Here is an 18,042-nt window from a genome sequence, read left to right as displayed (position 1 = left end):
AGTTTTTAGAAGAGATGTTGCCCATAGCATCCTGATTCTAGCTACTATCTTCTAGAAGGTGTTCGTTAAATGTTAAGCAGAATCTGACTGGTTGCTTTGGGCAACAACTCCACTTCTAAAACCTCTCACTATAGTAAATCTACCCCCTAGTGTCCTGCCCTGGCTTACCACTTATTATGTAATAATGGGACCAATGTGGGGTTGTCCACAAGGTCTGAGCCTGAGTGCTTGGCTTGGAATCTACTTTACAGACAAGTGACTTCAATAAATGACCAAGTGTAACTGATATACAATGCTTTGCCATTAGAGCTATGTTCTCAATATCGGCGACTCTTCAGTCCAAGGCAATTTACGTGGGACTGGCCCTGGTGAGCAAATGTCTCCCGTCGCTGGTGGAAAACTTTTTCCTGATGTTTGGAGACCCCATTATGAAGCATATTGATACAATGTAACAAAATAGCAAGATACATAACGGAAACAAGGATTAGTGTGACCAGAAGTGGAGTGCGGAGCCATAGCACCTGGAGCAAGTGCATGCTACAGTGCCTCATCCCCCATACTATGTGGGGATGGGGCCAGGCTGGCACATGGAGGCAAGTTCAAATAGTAAAAACAGAAATCAATATCAGGGACATTGTGGAACTGGGGCATGAAGGGCCCACTGGGAAATTAAATGGTAGAGGCCCATGAGGAGCACAGCTGATGGGACAAGAGACACAAGCACACTGCACTTTCTGTATGTGCAGCACCCATCTCTGAAGGTGCATGCAGGTACCATGAATGGTGAAACTGCCCATGTAACCTATGACTCTTCAGTTATTTTAGAATTAAAAGTTCCAGCTTGGTCTCTAACAGGACATACTGTCTTGTAGATCCACAACACTGAAGAACTAGGCACACTGAAAAACTAGTGTCATTGGCTGAAAGCCACCTACCTTGCAGCGTGCATTCTGGCTGGTCTTCCCCTTTGTAGCTTCTTTGGAGCAGTGCAGGAGAGTGGAGCCAATCCACATGGAAAGCTACCATCTCTATAGACAGGACAAATAATATGTAATCGCAAGTCTGATGTTTTATGGTCTCTAACGAAAAGATAAAAGATTTAATAGGAAAGACAATGCAAGAATTAGTAAAGAAAAAAAAAAATATATATGCAAAATTAATAGGTATATCGAACCTATAGCAAACAAAAGGAATAAATATGTTAAAAAGCTTATCTTCATTCAGGAGAAATAAGTTCAGGTGGAAAGAGAATCGAGCTCTCCCTAACGCGTTTTATCTCCTCCGGACTTCATCAAAGGGGTGCTGCTCTAGTGGGGTATCACCCTTCTTATACTCCATCACATAGGGACTGATTAAGGACAATTAGGGTGTCACTTCCAGTTTCCGCCTCCTAGCACATGTCTACTATTGTCCTACTATTCAAAATTAATCACTCAGTTTATATAACATTTTTCTTTGGTTGTTTTATTCAGTAATAATAGTTTAAGTCGATACTTAAGTAGAGGGAAGATGAAAAAAGGTGTCAAACAATCAGTTCCATCGTAACGTCATATCCGGTATTTAGAAGGACACAGGCTTGCTTCTGCCCACACTCCGGGCCCAGTGCCTTGACGTCACTTCTGCCCAGAGTGTGGGCATGGTATGGCATGGCCATAATATGGACAACAAGTCAAAAGTTTGCAGCCAAAGTTTCAGAGCTCTCGGCTCTTTTATCAAGACTATACAAATAACAATACAAGCATAACATATATACATACCTGTGACAATACACCAGTGTGTTCTTTCCACGCTGTCCCATCGGAGTCCTGATGACATCATAGGCATGTGCGACGCTGGCGGTCAGTGACTCGCTACGGGGCGTGGTCGGGGAGTGAACCATTACCATGTGAACTAAGTGTGAAACATACACAAGATGCTGTCAAATAGACATCTACGATTTGATTCTTTGCCTGTGTGGATTGCATGGGTTGTTGCTGACATTTGATGAAAATTTCATTACATTAACCTCATTACAAATATATTTACTGAGAAGAATGTTGATGTGTTCAATACTTATTTTACCCGATGTATGTATATATATATATATATATATATATATATGTATATATATATATATATATATATATATCCATATATATATATATGTATATATATATACAGTGTATATATATATATATATATATATAATGTATTTAGTATGATATATCTTTAGAGCAAAGTCATTTTGAAATAATGGGGTTTATTTACTATGCGCTGGGTTCTAAATCCCGGCACTTCCAATTATTTTTATGCCTGAAATTTATAATGCTGTTACTAGCTGTGTTTTGCTAGTAAAATCATCTCCCTTTTACATTTCGGGCATAAACACAATCGGTAGTGCAGGGTTTCAGAAACTGGAGCTTAGTAATTATAAACCCCATATGTGTAATCTGCTATCATCAAGTGATTAATATATAATGAGTAAATAAATATATTTTTTTAAACATAGGGAGTTTGAATTGTATCTGTTACTTTTATCAGACATAAAATTCATCAAAGATATTGGGACCTATTTATTGTGAACAGCCCCTTTGTGGCAATATATAAAAACATTTTATAACGGCTTGTCACAGCAAAAAAAAAAAAACCCTCTTATCTATACAATGTATTAAAAATATATATTGCCAATACTGTCACAAAGTGGTTAGGCCCAACTCTGCTTTGCCAGGCCAAGTTGTGAGCTGGGGAGCGGAGAGAGGGAAATGGGAAAGGGGTTTGGAATGAATTACGCACAGGATGTAAGAGTTTTCTAAAGTTTACAGGAAAATCTACAATATAAACTGGTAGCAAAAAATAGTAGTATATAACCAACAATTTGATAGAAATTTAAGTAAAATCCTAAAGTAATGAATTAAATGACATTGGAGGTGCACCCCTGAGTTTTGGTATGCAAAGTACACACAGGGAAGTTTTAGCAGACTGCAAAAGAAAAAGGAAAAGCTTTTTGGGGGGACACGCTAGTGTAAACAATATACACTATGTAGACAAAAGTGATTGGACACCGCCACTAAAGTGAAATTTTCCCATGCATACCATTGCACACGAGTTCCCAATGGCCAGTAATGTGGCGGTTTTGACAGGAGTACTTGGTAGGGAGGCCCATGCACTTGCAATTCTATGAAAATTACAAATGTTTTTATGAGGACGACAATGCCACCTGTCATGTTTCTAGGGTGACGCTAGATTGGTAAACAGAAAATGTGGTAACAAGGATGGACTGGCCAGCTCAGAGTCCAGATCTTAACCCCATTGAGAACCTCTGGGATGTATTGGAGTGATGGGTGCATTCTAGGTCAACTCAACCTTCTTCAGTGTCACAGTTGGTCTCTGTACTGAAGGCAGAATGGCAAAACATACCACTCGCTGTTGTCCAGGAACTTGTGGACTGTTTGCCAAGAAGGGTGTCTGCAGTAATCACTGCATGTGATGGACCTACAAAGTAATGTTGATCTATTTGCTGTCAGTGTCCAATTACTTTTGTCTATCTAGTGTATATCTTGTGATGTATTATGTTTTAATGTAGAATTTAAAACATTATTTATTAAATTATCTTAGGATTTAATTTAGATCTTATCTTATGTTTTAATGTAGAATTTAAAACATATTCTTTATTAATTTATCTTAGGATAAGGGTTGGAGGTATTTCTCCCTTAGTGAGTGGACAAAGGTGTCCCTCACACAGGGAAGACAAAAAAATGAAAAATATAAAATACAAATATTAAAATAAAAAAAATCCCAAAATATATATTATTATATTAGAGATATAAATGGCAAAATACCAAGCAATCGGCACTACGTCTGTTTAGTATTAATATACCATCACATAAAAAAACATCAATAAAATCTGATATTGGAGTCCTTATAGGATATAATGTTGAATGTATATCTTCCATCTGTCTCCAATGGGTTTTTCATCAGAAAATTAGCAAAATAAAATATATAAAAATATATATTGGTATTTCTTTAGTATCAAACAAACGAAAACACCCTTTTTGTGCACTTTGAGTGGAATCGGTATGAAATCCCGGCTGCCGCATGACCGGGAGTTCGATTCCCGGCAGCGGCAGCCCGACAAAACAGCAGAGCCCGACAGCACTGGAAATCCTGATCGTCTAAAATGTAAGTATAAACTAACCTAACCTAACCCCCTAACCCTCCTTTAGGATGCCTAACCCTAACCTCCCCCCCAAGTGCCTAACCCTCCCTCTAAGTGCCTAACCCTAACCCCCCCTTCCCCGCTTCCTAAACCAAAATCCCCCAGGGGGGTGCCTAACCCCTAAGTACCCCCCAGGGGTGCCTAACCCTAACTCTCCCTCCCCCTAGCCTATCCCTCCCGGGGGGTGCCTAACCCTAAGTCCCCCCCCGGGTGCCCTAAACCTAACCCCCCCCGCGCGTCTGTCCGCTCGCGGTGCCCGGCATCCCTTCGATCGGGATGCCGGGCGCCGGTCTCCCAGCATCGGGAAAATTACAGGCGTCTAGAAATAGACGCTGGTCATTTATCCCACGCCGGGATAAATCAGTCAGGAAGCCAGCTGTCGGGATACCGGCAGCCGGCTTCCCGATTGTATTCCCTTTGAGTATGTTAAAGGTTGACATATGGAGATTAGTCCACCACCTTTAATATTTAATCAAGTGGAGATACCAGTAGTATAAGGATGCTTATATGAAGGTGACACACATAGAGGTTTCTTTCGTTTAAATGACACACCACCACCACATAGGGGCATATTCAATTTGGTGCAAGGTTTTCACTGCAGACTTTGCACCCAATTTTGGATTACCACAGGTATGTGTGCTCCCAAAACTTGCGGTATCCAATTTAAAAAAATTGCTTGGTTTTGACACAGTAGACACAGACATTTTTTCCCCATATGAAAATTTCTCTAAACCACGGACCTTAAATCTAGGCCAAAAATTAAAATTCCAAAAGTGCCCCAATTTTGTCCGAAAATGCAAATTCCAAAAATGCCCCAATATCTGCTTGTAACTTTTGGTACCTCTCCCAAATGAATTCCCGCGGTTAAAAAGTTGATTCTGTTGCTTGGGTTTGACACAGTAGACAAAGACAATTTTTCCCATATGAAAATTTCTCTAAGCCTCGGACCTTAAATCTCAACCAAAGATTTTAGTTCCAAAAGTGCCCCAATTTCTGCTCGTAACTTTAGGTACCTCTCCCATATGAATCTCCGTGGAGAAAGAAGTTGATTCTGGTGCCTGGTTTTGACACACGAGCCACAGACTTTTTTTCCGGTATGAAAATTTCTGTAATCCCCGAACCTTAAATCTGGGCCGAAAATGAAAATTCCAGATGTGCCCCAATTTCTGCTTGAAACTTTAGGTACCTCTTCCAAATAAATCGCAGCGACAACAGAAGTTGATTCTGGAGCTTGGTTTTGACACAGTAGACAAAGACAATTTTTCCCATATGAAAATTTCTCTAAGCCCCGGACCTTAAATCTCAGCTGAAATTTAAAATTCCAAAAGTGCCCCAATTTATGCTTGAAACTTTAGGTATCTCTCCCAAATAAATCCCATTGGCGAGAGAAGTTGATTCTGGTGCTTGGTTTTGATACAGTAGCCACAAACATTTTTGCCCATATAAAGATTTTTCTAAGCCCCGGACCTTAAATCTCAGCTGAAATTGAAAATTCCGAAAGTGCCCCAATTTCTACTTTAAACTTAAGGTACCTCTTCCAAATGAATCCCCTTGGTTTTGACACAGTAGACACAGACATTTTTCTCTATATGAAAATCTCTCTAAGCCCCGGACCTTAAATTTTGGCCGAAACTCAAAATTCGAAAAGTGCCCCAATTTCTACTTGAAACTTTAGGTACCTCTCCCAAATGAATTCCCGCGGTGAAGAAGTTGATTCTGTTGCTTGGTTTTGACACAGTAGGCAAAGAGATTTTTTCCCATATGAATATTTCTCTAAACCCTGAATCTTAAATCTCAGCTGATATTGAAAATTCCAAAAGTGCCCCAATTTCTGCTTGAAACTTTAGGTACCTCTCCCATATGAATCCCCGTGGAGAAAGAAGTTGATTCTGGTGCCTGGTTTTGACACAGGAGCCACAGACTTTTTTGCCGGTATGAAAATTTCTGTAATCCCCGAACCTTAAATCTCAGCCGAAAATGAAAATTCCAGAAGTCTCCCAATTTCTGCTTGAAACTTTAGGTACCTCTCCCAAATAAATTGCAGTGACAACAGAAGTTGAATCTGGAGCTTGGTTTTCACACAGTAGACAAAGGCAATTTTTCCCATATGAAAATTTCTCTAAACCCCGGACCTTAAATCTTGGCCAAAAATGAAAATTCCAAAAGTGCCCCAATTTCTGCTTGAAACTTTAGATACCTCTCCCAAATAAATCCCAGTGACAACAGAAGTTGATTCTGGAGCTTGGTTTTGACACAGTAGACACAGACATTTTTGCCTGTATGAAAATTTCTCTAAGCCCCGGACCTTAAATCTTGGGTGAAAATGAAAATTTGAAAGTGCCCCAATTTCTACTTGAAGCTTAAGGTACCTCTTCCAAATGAATCCCTGTGGAGAAAGAAGATGATTCTGGTGCTTGGTTTTGTCACCGGAGCCACAGACATTTTTTCCGGTATGAAAATATCTCTGAGCCCCGGACCTTAAATCTCTGCCGAAATTATTATTTTTTTCTCTGTTTTCCAGTGTTTGGGAGAAAACGGTCAATTGTCATTTGCTCCCATACATTACCAGATTTTCATTCTAACCAGCCAGATTGGACAGATAATCCTATAGTGTGTACCTATTTTAAGGCAGTGTTTCCCAACCTCAGTCCTCAAGGCACACTAACAGGCTACCAGGTTTTAGTGCTTGAGCACTGATGGTTAAATCGTACTAATTAAGTCACCTGTGCACAAGTACGGCTATCCCTAAAGCTTGGACTGTTAGTGTGCCTTGAGGGCCGTGGCTGAGAAACACTGGTGTAAGGTGCAGTATTTGGCCATGTAGGAAACCTGCCGACTTTGCACACCCACCATTTAGTAAATCAGTACAGTGCAGCAAAGCGGATCTGGGAACCTGTGTAAGTGTTGTCTGTCTACTGTGCCAGGGACGCAGGGAAGCCGTCATCTTTACTTGTATGACCATAGTTACAGGGGTGACACTTATTACATTGTGTTACATTTATTCTAGATATAAGCAGAATATATATATGCTCAATACATATGTAATCTAGTAATATAACAATGACAGTGATAGCTGTGTGAAGGGGGCTGAGGCAGCATCCCTGGTGAGGAACATGTAGTGTCTGTGATGTCACCTCCATTGTCACAGGAGTCTAGTTACTAAGCAGTGTTAGGAGACAGAGTGAAAAGTGATAAGTCTGTGATAAGGTGCCAGCCAGTCAGCTCCCAACTATCATTTTTCAAACACAGCCTGTGAGATGGCAGTTGGGAGCTGATTGGCTGGCACCTTATCACAGACTTATCACTTTTCATTCTGTCTCATAACACTGCTTAGTAACTAGACCCCACAGTCTCATATCTACTTGACTGTTACTCAGAAAGAGTAGTGGCTTTGTGGTTGCAGTGTGATAGGCGTATTATTCCGTGGTGGTATTATTAGTGTTAGTATAGTTTTTTGTTTTAAGTTAGTTATTATTATTAATGTTAGTGTAGTTGTTCATTTTATTGTATTTAGTATTATTAGTATAGTGTTTTTGTTTTAGGTTAGTTAGTATTATCAGTATTAGCGTAGTTGTTCCTTTTAGCCACTTGCCTGGCACAGTCGTATCAGATACGACCATACCAGACTGGGCTTTCCCTGACATGGTTGTATCTGATACAACCAGTCAGAAATGGCCACTAGGCGGCTATGGGAAGTTAATCTTCCCACTGCCGCCTATATCAGAGGGACCTTCTGGACCCTCTACACCCGCTGCTCCCCCTCCTGTGTTTCCCGAACACTGCTGGCCACAGTGATCGGGCACCGTCGGCACCCCCCACCCATGTACTTCAATAGAGGAAGCAGTCAGGGCTCATGTAGCCCCGGCTGCTGCTGTGACCCGATCACTGTGACCAGTAGTGATCGGGCAGCCCGGCCGTCCCCACCACCTTCAGTGAGAAGCAGCTATGTATCGGAGCCGCCAGTGGAACACCCTCCCGCTGCGGCTTCGGGAACACACAGTGATCGGTGTGATCACTGTGTAGAAGCAGCAGCACGGCTGTGGTAGCCGACCACCGCTGCTGGTAAGTAGCCGGGCCGCCAGCGGGACACCCTCCCACTGCGGCTCCAGCACAACAGTGATCACATAGTGATCACTGGCTGAGTAGAAGCAGCAGCGGCGGCTCTGGTATATATATATATATATATATATATATTTACACGCACACAAAAATGAAAATTCTGTCAATGTCCCAATATTTATGGACCTGACTGTATATATATATATATATATATATATATTTATATTTACATATACACATATGCGCCTAATCAGCCGTGTGTGATTTGTTTATTCCGGAGTGCCGCCGTGTGGATTACACACATATATATATATATATATATATATATAATTATATATATATATATATATATATATATATATATATGTGTATATATATATATATATGTATGTATATTATATATATATATGTGTAATCCACACGGCGGCACTCCGGAATAAACGAATCACACATGGCTGATTAGGCACGTATATGTATATATATATATATGTATATGTGTGTATATATATATATATATATATATATATACACACACACGTGTGTGTAAGCAAGAGCATATATATATATTTTTTTTTATTTTGATAGATATCGCAAAGCCTCTGATTAGGGATGGTTTGCCAACCATCGATGGTCTGACTGAAAACAAGTAGTTTGCCATTGCTGGTGGGCATCAATGTTGGACCATCGATGGCAACCCTCAATCGATGTTTAGGAAACATCGGCAGTTGTGATCTACACAGATCTCCTCGACCAATCGTTAAACAACTGGTGGCTTCTAACGATGGTTGAACCATCGATGGTACAGATGTCAATGGCCATTACTACAGTATAACATAAAAATCGCTATTTTTATGTTATACAGGTTGAGTCTCCCATAACTGTATATTCTAAAAACCGAAATATTCCAAAAACCGGAATATTTCGGAGCAGCCGTGACGTCATGACGTGACCCGACGTCATGCCATCACTAGTGTCAATGGCCAATGACTAGAAGGTGGGTGTGGCTTCAGAGGCCTCCAGACAGCACGTCACTCACCAGATCCCCGCGACATCTGACGGACATCCTCGCAGCGACCTCTAGTGACACCGGAAGCACCTGCCGGACCCAATGCACTCGCCGGAAATCCAGTGACAAGCGCCGGACCCCCTGCAGCCTCCTGTTACACAAGCAGCAGCACCCGCCGGAAATCCCTCTGACACTCGCCAGAGCCCCTGCAGCATACGTCCAGCCTCCTGTCACACCTGCACCACAGGCTGGACCCACTGCGGCACCCGCCGGACCCCCCCGCGACTCCCGCTAGGCCTCCCGTGACACTCCCAGACTCACACAGCACCCTGGCCTCAGGTATTCTGAAAACCTGAAAAAACCCAATATCCGAAATGCTCCTGGTCCCGAGCATTTCGGATATGGGAGACTCAACCTGTACTGTGTTTAAAAAAAATAAAAATAAAATAGTGATGGATAAGTTTAAAATTATGTTCTTGACCTAATTCAATCATAAAAGAAAACGACAATTTTGGAGCGATTTTTGGAAAAAGAATTCGTCAGTTAAGTGGTTAACTAGAGATGAGCGGGTTCGTATTTTCCCGCCAAAAATCGGGTCTCAGAAAGAGGCAAAACGTCATCTTTCACGGACAAACATCATCATTTCTGGACAAAAGTCCAGGAATGATGTTTGTCTATGAAAGATTGTTTTGCCTCTTTCTGAGACCCGATTTTTTTGAGGGAAAAGTCCAAATTTGGCGGAAAAATCTGAACTAATCCGAACCCACTCATCTCTACTTTTAATCTATTTAGCAGTATTAGTATAGTATAAGTATTTAGTATAGTTGTCAGTTTATTATTTAGTTTTATTAGGATTAGTATAGTTGTAAATTTATTAGTTAGAATTAGGATTATTAGGCCTACCATCGTTGCCCTATCTGAGAATGAGCGGATTCTCACTGCGGGAGCTGTGCTCGCTCTTTTGCTGCCCACCGTGGCCGAACAGCATTGTCTCCAAACTGGCCTTTTATCCCCCGGAGCCTACATATACACTGCAGGACATTAAGGCCCCTCCAGCCCAAGACCTGGCTCAGGATGAGCAGGTGGATCCCACAGTCCACCTACCTTCCCTATGCAGCCTGCACCTATCAGAGAGCGCTAACTGGCAGTACTCTCAGCAGGAGCTGGATGCGGTGGAGATGTTCCACTGCACTACCAAGCGGGGAAATAGCCTGGCCTGTATGTACGTCCACTGCGCTCTGGGAGCCGCTACACCCTGCTGTTCTCTCCCCGCAGCGATGCTGATTTAGGCCAGATATGCAGCCACTACACTACTCTGGCCTCCAGGATTCGATGTAACATCTTCTACTCCGATTACTTCGGCTTTGGGGTGAGCAGCGGCAAGCCAAGCGAGAAAAACCTGTATGCAGACATCGAGGTGGCCTGGCACGCCCTGAGGACCCGGTATGTATGGATGGGGTCTATGGGTCTCCTCTAGCCCTCACAAAGTTGTATGTGTAATGGTGTGGGTGCCCTGTACGTATGTGGGGGTATGCTACACTAGGACATGTGTATAGTTACTATGGACCTCATTCAGAGTTGGTCGTTGCGGCCGCACGGTCGTACGGGAAAAGGCCGGATATGCAAATGATGCACTCGCATGTTGCGTCCCTAAAATCGGATCGTTAGCTGGCCGACCAAGGGGAGGAAGTGGCCGGAAGACAAAAAATACGCCCCCTTCTCGTACGCATTACACGTCATCTCCGGGCATATAAGGATTAATCGAGACCATCGGGAACCATCGAAACTGGTCGTAGAGCTTAAGGTTGACCATACCCTCTCTTAAGCACTACGATCAGGTCAGTGTACAAACCACCCATGTCACGTGTGCCATGACACTACTTTGTTAATTATGCACTCCCATAAAACGCCGTACGCATAATTAGGCACGCCTGCATTCGGATCTCCACTCCCCCGTTTTCAAGCACCTTCCCCTGTTACCACCCACAAACGCCTCATTCTGTCACTCAAACTACCGACCTTGCTGTGTTCAAGGAGAGAGAAATTTCTGATCGTAGCAGCTAGTTTGCACACGCGCATTGCGAACTTTACGCATGCGCAGTTCAGCGAACATCGGTGGCGTACGACCGTGCGGCCGCAACGACCGACTCTGAATGAGGTCCTATATGCGGTGACCATATGTGTTGTGCTTTGTGCTCTTATTAGTCTGTATACCCCACTCAGCACATACACAGGTGATATAAATGTAATGGGTGTATTGGGGTCTGCTTTGAAGAAGACAGTGGGTATAGTGTTGCTGACATTATAGGGCCTGGTTCTGAGGTGGGAGTAAAGCAAAAAACAGCAAGTAACTGTGTACCCAGACAGACCATGTAGCGATACAAGGGGGGCACATACATTTATTTTTTGTGTATGCAGGGTAAATGCTGCTGCTTTATATTCCACTGCAATTTAGATCTGAGTTTGGACCCCTCCTCCCACATCTAACTCTCTGCACAATGGTTGTACCCCGGGTGCACATTGTACATCTGCCCCACCTGCTCTGCAGCATGGTTGTACCCCGGGTGCACATTGTACATCTGCCCCACCTGCTCTGCAGCATGGTTGTACCCCGGGTGCACATTGTACATCTGCCCCACCTGCAGTGCAGCATGGTTGTACCCCGGGTGCACATTGTACATCTGCCCCACCTGCAGTGCAGCATGGCTGTACCCAGTGCACATTGTACATCTGCCCCACCTGCAGTGCAGCATGGTTGTACCCCGGGTGCACATTGTACATCTGCCCCACCTGCAGTGCAGCATGGTTGTACCCCGGGTGCACATTGTATATCTGCCCCACCTGCAGTGCAGCATGGTTGTACCCCGGTACACATTGTACATCTGCCCCACCTGCAGTGCAGCATGGTTGTACCCCAGGTGCACATTGTACATCTGCCCCACCTGCAGTGCAGCATGGTTGTACCCCGGGTGCACATTGTACATCTGCCCCACCTGCAGTGCAGCATGGTTGTACCCCGGGTGCACATTGTACATCTGCCCCACCTGCAGTGCAGCATGGTTGTACCCCAGGTGCACATTGTACATCTACCCCACGTGCAGTGCAGCATGGTTGTACCCAGTGCACATTGTACATCTGCCCCACCTGCAGTGCAGCATGGTTGTACCCCGGTACACATTGTATATCTGCCCCACCTGCAGTGCAGCATGGTTGTACCCCGGGTGCACATTGTACATCTGCCCCACGTGCAGTGCAGCATGGTTGTACCCAGTGCACATTGTACATCTGCCCCACCTGCAGTGCACCATGGTTGTACCCCGGGTGCACATTGTACATCTGCCCCACCTGCAGTGCACCATGGTTGTACCCCGGGTGCACATTGTACATCTGCCCCACGTGCAGTGCAGCATGGTTGTACCCCAGGTGCACATTGTATATCTACCCCACCTGCAGTGCAGCATGGTTGTACCCCGGGTGCACATTGTACATCTGCCCCACCTGCAGTGCAGCATGGTTGTACCCAGTGCACATTGTACATCTGCCCCACCTGCAGTGCAGCATGGTTGTACCCAGTGCACATTGTACATCTGCCCCACATGCAGTGCAGCATGGTTGTACATATCTGAGAAAGAACTAACCCCTTCAGGACAAACTAACTTGTAACCTTAAAATCTTAGGGGAGTTCCAAAGTCGAAATGAATGTGTATCTAGGCCCGGGAGAGAATCAGGGTTACGTTAAGGAGAGGACAATGGGGCATACTTGCCTACATTGTACTTAGCTTTTGCGGGAGACTTGGGGAGAGGAGAAAAATCGGGTTGTGATGGGGGCGGGGCCTGACATATTGCGTCATTAGGCCCCGCCCCTTTGTGGCAAATTGCCGCGATTGGCGTAAATTTGCATAAGAGGCGGGGCTAAATGACGTGATTCGTGTAGAACTCGTAATTAAGCCCCGCCCCCTACACAGAGACTCGCGATTGCCGCGGAAGTTCTCCCCATTCTGCCCACTTCACTAGGAAGTGGGCAGAATGCGGGAGAAATGCCTACCCTTCCGGGGGTGCGGGGGGTTACCCGAAAAATCGGGAGCCTCCCGCGAAAACCGGGAAGGTAGGCATGTATGCAATGGGGAAGGTACAGAGGATCTCAATGAATGAACTAGATTGAATTGAATAGGTTGAACCCAAGGCAGGGCTTGTAAAGAAATGGTGCTAGAATGCTCCTTTACTGAAACCCATTGCTTATCTGAATGGAATTTAAACCAATCTACAATTCTGCTTAATCGTACCGCTCGATAATGAAAATTTGTAAGCTGTGAGCCTCCATTAACCTTTGTTCTATAGAGAGTCTCATGGCGAAACCCAGGTTACCTTCCGTACCAAATGACATCCCGCAAGTCCTGGAGCCCTCTAAAAAAAAAAAAAAAAGAGGGGGGGATCCAAATAGGAAGTGTTTGCAAGTTGTACAAAACTCTCAGAAGAACATTCTGATTACATTGACTTTCCCAATCCACAAACAAAGTTGGGTTGCTAAGCTTGAAGGTCTGCACTAAGGGCATGATTCAGTAGTGGACTGAATTGCAAATCTGTACACAAGCACACAAGCAGCTTTGCAATTCCATCCTTGAAATATGCAAATGCAGCAGGAGGTGTCTGACACTCCCTGCTGCATACGCAATCCCAGCACAGCGAGGTCGCAGGCTGTGATAATGGTCGTAATGGTGGACGGCGTCGGGTGACCTGGACGGTGGTGGACATGCCCATATCTTTGGCTAAATATATGCTAACAACCTCTTATATGATATTTAATTGTAATGTATATTTAAATTTTAAGTAGTAATGATTGCATGGTGCATCCGCATCCGTTTTTTCTATGCGTAATACTAATAGTGCACCAGGAACACACTGGAGTCAGTGGACAGTGCTGAATAATACTGGCAGCGCAGCAGGAACACACTGGAGCCAGTGGACAGTGCTGAATAATACTGGCAGAGCAGCAGGAACACATTGGAGACTGGATAGTGCTCAGTAGTAATGACCAGCAGTGTCACGGATGGTTGAGGTTTTGGACCCGAAGTGGAGTCAGGAGCGGATGATTTAAGAACAGACTTCTGATATTGGAAGGACGCTGGCTTGAGAGACATACTGCTCATGAGTGGCCCGTTCGGCAGAGTGTGACGCAGACGGAAGTGTACCCAGGAAGGCACGTGGGTACCGACAAAAGGTAACTGGATAGCCGAGGGGGAACACTGATGTCTTGGACCCCAGCAGGGGTCCCAACTGGGAGTGAAAGTCAGGAGGAGTGCTGCTATCACCCAGGGGTATAACGAAGATAGCTGGAGCCTGGAGCAAGTATAGTCGTAACTGCAGCTTGGACTGGGAACACAGCAAAGGAACACAGAGAACTAGCACCCAGGAGTTGGGAATAATGCTGCACTGGCAAAGAAAGGAGCAGTCCTTTCTTTGCCAGTGCAGCCCTTAAACACCCAGAGGAAGTGCATGGTGGTTGCTAGGACTCCTGGGATGTTCTGCCTAGATTTGCTGGAATGTGTTACATGATGAAATCCAAGATGGCAGCACCCGTCACGCTGCAGTGCTGCCAATCCTGACTCAGACTCTCCTCAAGTACTTAGGACAGTGTGCCTCCGGAACCCCCTGGCATGCAGCGCAGATCTCCAAGTGCCCACACCTCCGCCCGCGGGACCCCGTCATAGCGTCCAGACAGGTAAGGTCTGCTGGCCCCGAGCACACACAGACCTGGTCATGACAGTCCTTTATGGGTGACCTCCGGGCACCTCTTGGGTTTCTCTGGGTTTTCAAAATGAAATTTATTAATGAGACGGGGTGCATTGACATCTCCTTCTTTCACCCAACATCTTTCTTCTGGACCGTAGCCCATCCAATCCAACAGATACTGAAGTTGACCGTATCGAAACCGGGAATCCAAGATCTGCTTAATCTAGAATTCTACACCTCTCTCAGTCTGAACCTTGGAAGATGGCGGCAGGACTTGTAAGAATCAGTTTAAAATAAGTGGCTTGAGAAGGGAGACGTGGAAGGAGTTTGGGATTTTGAGGTAAGTGGGTAGTCTTAGCTTCTAAGCTACAGGATTGATTACCTCCGTGATGGTAAAGGGGCCGATGAAGTGGGGATCAAACTTCATGGAGGGAACCCGCAAACATAGCTTACGGGTGGAGAGCCATACTTGATCCCCTGCTTTCATGCTAGGAGCAACTCTTCTTTTCCTATCCACCCCTAATTAAGAACGATGGGATGTTTTCAACAGTGAAAAACGAATCCGAGACCAAATTCCGGAAAAGTTATGTAACAAAGTATTCACCGCTGGTACGTCGAAGGCTGACAGACTTTTGAACTCAAGAATTCTGGGATGGTAGCCATAGACCGCGAGGAATGGGGTTTGTCCAGTCGAGGAATGAAACGAGCTGTTATGTGGAAACTCTGCCCATGGTAAGGAATCTGCCCAATTGTCTTGAGAGGAAGACGTACTGTAAATTCTCAAGAACGTCTCAAGGTCCTGGTTCACTCTCCGTACTCCCATTAGTTTGGGGGTGATAGACTGTGGAAAATTTTAACTTCACCTGCAGGGCTGAACATAAGGCTCTCCAAAATTTTGCCACGAACTGGTGTCTGCGGTCAGACAAAATTTCAGTTGGTAGACCGTGTAGATGGAAAATATGGGAAATGAAAAGTTGAGCCCATTCAGCAGCAGAAGGCAATTTCTTGAGCGGTATGTAATGTACCATCTTAGAGAAACGGTCGATCAGCATCCAAATGGTAGTATAACCTTTCGAGACGGGTAGGTCAGTCACAAAAACCATGGAGAAGTGGGACCAAGGACGGATTGGGATGGAAAGGGGTCTGAACTCTCCAGCTGGTGTCTGCCGAGAAGTCTTGTGCCGAGCGCACTGGATGCAGGAGGCAATGAATTCAGGACCTGATTCAGACCCGCTCGCAACCGGGTTGATGGTGGCCCAGAGCGTATGCGCTATGTGAACGCCTCCGTCTGGGGGCGGCCCCACTGACATCACGAGTGATGTCAGTAGGAGAGATTTCGGCTGTTAGAGCCGAAATCTCTCTGGTTCTCAGTTCTCATGGCAGGCCACCAATATGATCGTTGGAGGGATTCCAGGGTTTTGCGGGTGCCAGCGTGTCTGGAAAAAACTAGATGAATGTGCCCAGGTTAAGAGTTGTTTCCTTTGATCTGGAACTACGAAAATCTTTCCCAGAAGTGGTTGAATACTGGCTGCGGCAAACAGCTTGGACTCCAGGTGCCTCTTCAAGATCTCTGACAGAACTCTCGGAAGAGAAGGACCGTGATAGAGCGTCAGCTTTCAAATTTTGTGATCCTGGGCGGAAGGTTAAACTCACAACAGGAGAAGAAAATCGCCCATCGGGCTAAATGAGGACTGATACATTTGATATTTTTCAAAAAGAGCAAAGGCGTCCACCTCCAGCAAAAAAGGATTTTCCACATTACGTTGTCTCAGAATAGGAGCGGTGATGAAGGCTTGTTTCAGTAGTTGAAAGGCTGTCTCGGCTTCAGGTGATCACTGAGAGATATTGGTGCCACCAAGGTCGAAAGTCCTTGATAAATCTTCTATAATAGTCAGAAGAATGCTGTTGATGGGAACCATTGGAGGGAGCAGGCAAGAAACAGATCAGGCATTCCAGACTCCGAGCAGCATCTCATTGTCTAGGCTGAGGAGACAATGAAAATGTAGGTGAAGAGTGAAGTCGCAGAGTCTCGGTGAGACATCCCCTGCACTGATGGCTGGGTGGAAGCCATTGTCAGCTCTGAGAGAGACATGAGGGAGAGGCATGAGGGAAATACATGAGAGAGACAGACACAAGGTAGAGACATGAGATAGATAGACATGATGGAGATATGGGGGGAGAGAGAGACTTTGGCAGAGAAAGAGACATTGGGGGAGAGAGACATGGGGGAGAAAAAGAGAGATGGGGAGAGAGAGACATGGGGACAGGCTGCATAAAACATGTTCTTTATTCAACTCAATCACCCTGTATTCCTCCTTGTACACCACATGCCAGTAGCATGAGTAAAACAAACAAAAAACAGACCTTTGTTCATTACTTCCAACAACTACATGAGCTTTTACTAAAACAGTAATATGGCAAGCAGAGAATCCAGCAAGGTGAGCCCACTGAGCTAAAATAAAAATCACTAACTACCGGACAGTTACAAGCGTATCATATGTGGTCCGCTGGAACAAACCGGGGTGGCCCAATGTTCTTGAGATGCTTACGTTTCCCATCTCACTTGTTCTGTTTACCTGCTCCAGTGGTGGGTTCACAAAGTGCAGTGTCTCCACTGGCTGTCGCATCCATGGCAGTGGTCTATAGCTGGTCAGCAAGCAATGCGGTTACAGGTGCATCACTCCTTCCCCTCTGCGCTGCTCATGTCAGTCTGGCCACACACTGCACAGTCTAATCAGCACATACAGGCAGCAGACAGTTCCACTGGAACCACTTTGCCTTGTGGGTAATCCACCCCTGCTGTCAGCATACCCTCCAACTATACAGTTTTAGCCGGTACAGTACCGTTTTTAAATGGTCTGTACTGACAACAGGGGCTGCACCGTTTTGTACTGGGTGGGTACAATCACCCGATTTCTTAAGCAGCACTGCTGGCACACAAGACTCCCGCAGCGCTCCTGAGTGACAGCCTGCTCTTCTCAGTCCTCTGTGCTTCTTTAAAGTTTGCCCTGACTGTCACTAGCACCTGTATATAGAACTTGCAGTATAACAC

The 18,042-nt window shown here is 45.0% G+C and overlaps 1 protein-coding gene and 1 pseudogene across 1 annotated transcript in view; both read left to right on the top strand.

The window, feature by feature from the left end:
- LOC148477775 (uncharacterized) overlaps nucleotides 1–18,042 on the top strand; it is an 82,940-nt gene that overhangs the window by 28,949 nt on the left and 35,949 nt on the right. The gene's annotated exons all lie outside the window — the stretch shown is intronic.
- Nucleotides 10,184–10,737, top strand: LOC148477776 (alpha/beta hydrolase domain-containing protein 17C pseudogene; annotated as a pseudogene).

This window comes from Taudactylus pleione, unplaced genomic scaffold, assembly GCF_031769625.1.
Source record: "Taudactylus pleione unplaced genomic scaffold, aTauple2 ptg000689l, whole genome shotgun sequence".
NCBI classification, from domain to species: Eukaryota; Metazoa; Chordata; class Amphibia; order Anura; family Myobatrachidae; genus Taudactylus; species Taudactylus pleione.
Note: the sequence above shows the minus strand (reverse complement) of the source record. Positions and strands in the feature narration are given on the sequence as shown.